Raw genomic sequence first — 6,000 nt, 5'->3', positions numbered from 1 at the left:
CGGCCCGGCCGCCCCCCGCTGCCCCCCCCGCCGCTGCACAAGGTGTCGCCGGCCTCCGAGTCGCCCTTCTCGGAGGAGGAGAGCAGAGACTTCAACCCGCGCAGCTCCTCGGGGGGCTCCGCCAGGACCATCAGCAGCAACAGCTTCTGCTCAGGTAGGGGCGGCGCGGGGGGGAGGCCGCGGGAGATGGATGCCCCCGCACGCCGCAGCCCGGGTGGCCCATGGCTCGGCCTGGCGGGCACCACGGGGCTGGGGTGGGACTGTCCGTGCCTGCTGAGCCTCAGGCGCACCCATAGGGGCTTGGTGCGCAGAGAGCCTGCTGCCCGCACAGACATCCCCCTGCGTTGGTTTGTCTGCAGCAGGTGGTAAGTGACCCTGTGTGTTTCCATTTCAGGCCGGAGTGGCTTTTCTATCCTATCCTATCCCCCACTTCTACCCTATCCCCCGCTTTTTCTCTCCTGTCCCCCACTTCAAAAGTTTTCTATCCTATCCCCCAATGGAGCTGACACCTCCATTGGCACAGAGCAGCCTGGTAGATCAGCATTCAGAGGGGGAAAGAGGCCCTGGGGAAAGGCAGCCTTGGCAAACTGCTGGAAAGCAGAGGATCCACGCTGGGAAGCAGGCGGGCTAGCGGCCCCTGGGGATGGCAGGCTGAGGTCATGGGCTGGGATCAGGTTTTTATTTTATTTTTTTATACAAAACTCAACATTGATCCATCTGGGGAATGCTCCATGGAATCAATAGCCATATAGCAGCGTGGGTGGAGAAGTGGTGGCTGCAGTCTTCAATATCCAGAGGAAATGAACTTGGTTGGAAAAAAGCCTAATTTCCAAAGATGATAGGTCAAGAGGCTGCTCTTACTTCTGGAGTGTTTAGCAAAACGTAGGGTGTACATAGGAGATGCTGGACCCACAGAAAGTGCAGGAGCTAAATGACTTACCAGAAATAAACCAGATGTGTTTGTCATTTCCTACCGCTGCCTCTTGAGGTTGTTTGAAATATCTTAATATAGCCCTTTCTAACATGGAAAATTTGAAACCAGGTCTCTGACTTATTGTTCGAGCCGTAGAATTGAGCAGACCTCAGAGTCCAGAACCGTCAAGTCTGTGAATGTTCCTGTCAGTGCAGTGGGAGACGTACCTTGGGTCTAAAAAGGTTGAGAATCCTTGCAATATCCACATCTGTTTCAGCACGATGTATTTCAGACCTCAGACTCAGTGGAGTGACCCATTAGCTTACTTTTAATTTTTAAAAGTGTGGAAGTACATGGAAATCTTTTTCCCATTACTTTTGGATTGTCCTGTTGTATGCTCATATGATTTTCTGTTTACGTATGTCCTCATGAGACACTGTAAACAGAATATAGGGGTGGCTTCAGAGAATTTCCTACTGCAGTGCTTCGTTTTGAATTGTTTTCTTGGAAGTACATTTGTATTATACTATCTACAGAATTGTCCCTTGGGGTTAGAACTTTTGTCCATGCCCTAGTGCTCTCCCAGCTGGATTTCATTTTTCGAGTCTATTCAACACGCTAGAGGAAGATCCTCCTCTTCTTCTTCTTGAGGCCAATTGGTAGATTTTATTGCCTTCAATATATGTCTATATATCTATATCTATAGATGTAGACACACACACACACACACACACACAGAACGATCTCATATTTTGGCATTGCTAAGCCAACTCTCATAGTGATATTCAAAACTATAATTTTCAAACTCCTTGATTTCCTGTTAAGATTCTGCACATCTTTTGATGACCATTCCTTATCTCTAGTAAGCTCTTGTTTCCTCTATACAGTCTATACTGGTTCATTTCAATGCTTTTTGTTGTTCCCCGCTGGCATCTCTACAGCTGTTTCATGCCATACCCCCAGAGCCCCTTCCTCTCCTCCTTACCATCAGACCTTGCTCGCCCTGAGTGGATGGAAGCGAGGAGCAAATTGGAAAAAACTGACTTTGAAAAACATGTAGCAGTAGCAACTTGCATATAATACCCATAGACTTAGCTCATCCAAAGTTAATGTATTTTTCCTGTTTTGAAATGGCTGTAAGTTTTAGCACAGGTACACCATAAGCATATTTTAAGGAGCATGTTCACAACTACTTATACAGAATACAAACTATGCATAATATTAGTCCAAATATTGTGACTTACCACATACTTCATTGGACTGGGCCTCACCAGAGTCAACAGCATTTCCAGACATGGTGACCCCACAGCTCACCACTGCTCAATATATGTGTTTTCTGGATACCCCTCACAAAGGATCCATGTGCTAATTAGCACCCATCCCCCTCATGACTGGAACTGGGATTTTCTTGTAATGGGATTTTCCAATAATTGATATGCAAAGTATAGGGCAACCTGGTCTTGCTTCACTTCATGGAAGGTGGGACCACACTAATTATGTGACAGGCTGAGAGAGGAGGCAGAAGAGGGATTCTGGGTGACCTGCTAGTCTTGCTTGGTAATGTTTCCCAGATATTTAAGGCTGGTGAAGAAGCAGGAATCACTCGAAAAGAGCAAGAAAGGTGCAGTTCAGCTGTGGAAGTTGACATGTATGCAATGCAGTGGTTCACAATAACTTTAAAAAGAGTTGGTGCTGAATGTGATTGTGCTCAATGGGCGCTATCATATGTCTTATTCAGATGGGCTGTACTAACCTATCCTTGTGGTAGGTTCTCCGCCTTCATGGGCTAAGAACAAGTGTAATCATCACTGCAGTGGCGTGGCACCCAAGCCAAGCTGGATTTCAGTGACATTGTGTAGCAGAGGGCGCACCCTTGTCCAAATGCTCTGCGAGTCTTGTAATTAGCTTCCCACTGGCCAGTTTCCAGTGGGAGGATCTTGGCTACACACCTACTTTATGAAAATGCGGGACTCCTCCCTAGCTTGCTCCTGAGGCCATTGGCTGAGGGCAAGTGAGGCTTGGTGGCATCCGAACCCGAAGCCTGCAGACTTGGGCCTGCACATAGGATGCCTGCCAATGGGTTTGGAAGCATCTGACACTGCAAGCTGAAAAGTCTGGGGTGGAGGATACTTGCTGCTTCCAGCCCCACATACGGTGTTTGAACGACTGAGCTTTGCTTAATCAAAAGGATTCAGACTTGATCTGGCTAATTTGACCCAGAACATAAAACAATCCCCCCTCCCCCCCCTCAAAAAAAAAAAAAGTGGTAGGTTCCCACCAGCATCTTGGCTTTTTGGCTAAGATCAAGCATTTTTGGCACCAAGGAAGGGTGTTAGGACTGGCTCTGATCCTCCTGGTGCTGACCTGATATTTCCTGGTAACTCCAGGCCTGATGCCAGTTCCCTGTGGAGTGAACGCCAGCCTGTTTTTTTTTTAAAGCCAAAAACATGGTTCCTATCGGCATGTTTCCTCACTATGGGCCATATGTTGTATAATCACACTCAATGTTGCCTGCATTTCATCAGCTTCATAGTTGGTTCCCATGACTGAGCACATGCTGTTTTTGGCAACAGTTTAATGATAGCCAATGTATTTAATGAGGGTTCCTTGTATGCAAATGTAAGATGAGGAGCCTTTTTCTCCATGCTATTTAAAGGTTAAAGATATATTGAAACATACTTTCCTTTTCGCCAAATGCTTTTTGGACAATAAAAATAGATAAGGAAACGTACATGTCTTTAACAATAAGTACACATCTTGTGACACTTATCTACCTCATCCTCCTTGTCTTTTGTTCATGGTATGACTCATTTGGATTGTCAGGAACTTTGGGTAGGGATCTGAAACCTTCAAACTGTCAAGTGACCTGCACAGCCATGATGATAAAATGCAACATGATAACATCCAAAGAGGTGGGACAGATCATCAGGAAGATGACCTTATGGTAGTAAAAAAAACTTGTGAGCATTGAAGTAAAGATCAAGAACCCTCCCCTCTGTAATCACCATTACATGCATCCAAAAAAAAGAAAATTACCTAACTGTGTAAGCATAGCTGAGCATGAATCAACAGCTGGAATAATTCCTTTCCCCTCAGCCTTTACCTTGAAAAGTGGCTATCTACCTTAACTTTTCCCTTATTGACATGGGATTCATATAATATATAGACTCCTCCTCTTTTCTTCCCCTAATAGAACTGATTGTTTTCCCCAGCCCACTCTGAATTTCAGATTTCCTGTGTTCTTCCCCAGAGCTTCTGAGTCTGTTAAAATTCCTTGTCTGTTTACATCAGCCCCGATGCATACCAGTAGGCTTCAAGGTCTTCCCTCCCTAATTGACAGCCGCGGTGCCTTTTGGGGCACGCTAATGTTGTTTCAGGCTGGCAGTGGACAGAAAATAAAAGGGATCAGAACCTTTGGGAACACTAATGGTGCTGCAAGCTTGAAGCAGGTGACAGGGAAAGAAATATCACTCAACAGGAGGATAAAAGCACTTAATTTTGTTTCTTACACTGTGCACTGAGAGAGAAGCATTTGTTCTGCTTGAACTCAGTTATAACGTGGGGTGATGTTACCCCTCAGTTTTAATATAGACTAGAAAAGATGTTATCAAGGAACTTAATACATGTTCTTCAATTTACTCGAAATGTAATATAATTAGCATAAGTTATTGGTTGTATTGGTTTCTGTTTTGTTTTTGTGAGTACAAAGGTATGGTGTGACAGTACTCACTAATCTTATCAACTCAGTTTCAGGTTAAAGATGTATTAAAACATACTTTCCTTTTTGCCAAATGCTTTTTGGATACTAATAATAGATTAGAAAATGCACATGTCTTTATCAATATTTACAGTGCATACTCCCTATAGAAAAGTTTTATGGGCTTCAGTCAGTGCTGGTTGCCATTTGACATCAAAGTATTTCTTTTCCCTTAACGCTGCCCTCCTTGGTTTGGATGTCAGCCATAGGACTCAGATGTCAAGCTGTGAAAAACATTCTCCCAGCAACATCATCTGGCTAAGTTGCTACTGAGTATTTCCCCATGTCATGCATGTTTTCCTTATAAGTTGCACTGAGTTTGATTTTGAAACTGCTCCCCAGACTCACCTTGTCAATCAGGAGGGAAATACACGTTTTAAACTTCACCAGCCATCCAATTTATAGTCCTGTTTCTGCAGCTTCCTCAAAAAAAGAGACTAATTTAAATTCTTCTTTGGCAATTCCAGTTACAGTATTTGTCTCATAGACGATAACATACTTAGGGTGGAATGTTCTCCTTTATTCTTGTGTGCAACACCTTTTGATATCAAGGGGATTTCTTTACAGATTGAAGGCACTGTTTTGCTGAGAGTAGCTAAATTTGGTAGTGTATGTAGACTTCCATTTGGCTAGCGGGTCAGTTTGGGGCTTTAACTCCTCTTTAACTTACTCTTTAACTCCTTGAAAACTTTCTGAAAGCCTTTTTTAATTTTACATGTGTGGTGGTACTAAATTTTTCTTCATCTTTGTATCTATTGTGGTATGGAATCAAATTTATTAGGTAACTAGAAACAGTGCTGAAACAGCTAGCTAGCTGTGCTGAGGTGCTGTAGCCATAAAAGAATCACTTCTGTATTTAATAATCAGTTGTAGTAATGGACTGTGTGAGCCAGAGAAGCTGTTTTGTTTTGATAGTGAAGCATTCCTCTGGCTGTTAGTCTCACCTGCAGTTTCCTCTTCTAAATTAGGACAAATAGTATTCCTAGTCCTAAAGTCATATGACAAGCAGAGGTTATAATACATGAATATTTGTTACTTAGAAAATTTCAGCCAAAATTTTCAAAAATTGGAGTTTGGAGCCTATCTTTAGGCTTCTCTTTTTGAAAACGTTGCTTCTGTTTTCAATATTTTCTTCTCCCTCACTTCATTCATGAACATAAAGCAAGCTTACTTTTTTTTCTCTTTCTTGTTTTGCATTCATAGATCAAGAAATGTATTCAGAATGTGCATTTGCATTGTAAATTCACTCTCTTTGCAGCAGGAAGTTCTGTTACCATATATACCATGAATAACTTGAGCTTCACTTGAATTTGGAGACTATTTTACTAAT

General features: G+C 43.2%; 1 protein-coding gene across 1 annotated transcript in view; it reads left to right on the top strand.

Moving 5' to 3' along the window:
- The first annotated feature begins 11 nt into the window (after window positions 1-11).
- SYBU (syntabulin) overlaps window positions 12-6,000 on the top strand; it is a 58,017-nt gene continuing 52,028 nt past the window's right edge. The window contains exon 1 of the mRNA XM_025194398.1: window positions 12-154. The gene's annotated coding sequence lies outside the window, so the exon portion shown is untranslated. The remainder of the gene's footprint in view (window positions 155-6,000) is intronic.

Source organism: Alligator sinensis, unplaced genomic scaffold, assembly GCF_000455745.1.
Source record: "Alligator sinensis unplaced genomic scaffold, ASM45574v1 scaffold1698_1, whole genome shotgun sequence".
In the NCBI taxonomy this organism is placed as follows: Eukaryota; Metazoa; Chordata; order Crocodylia; family Alligatoridae; genus Alligator; species Alligator sinensis.
The sequence above is the reverse complement of the archived record's forward strand: the minus strand, read 5'-3'. Positions and strand labels throughout refer to the sequence as shown.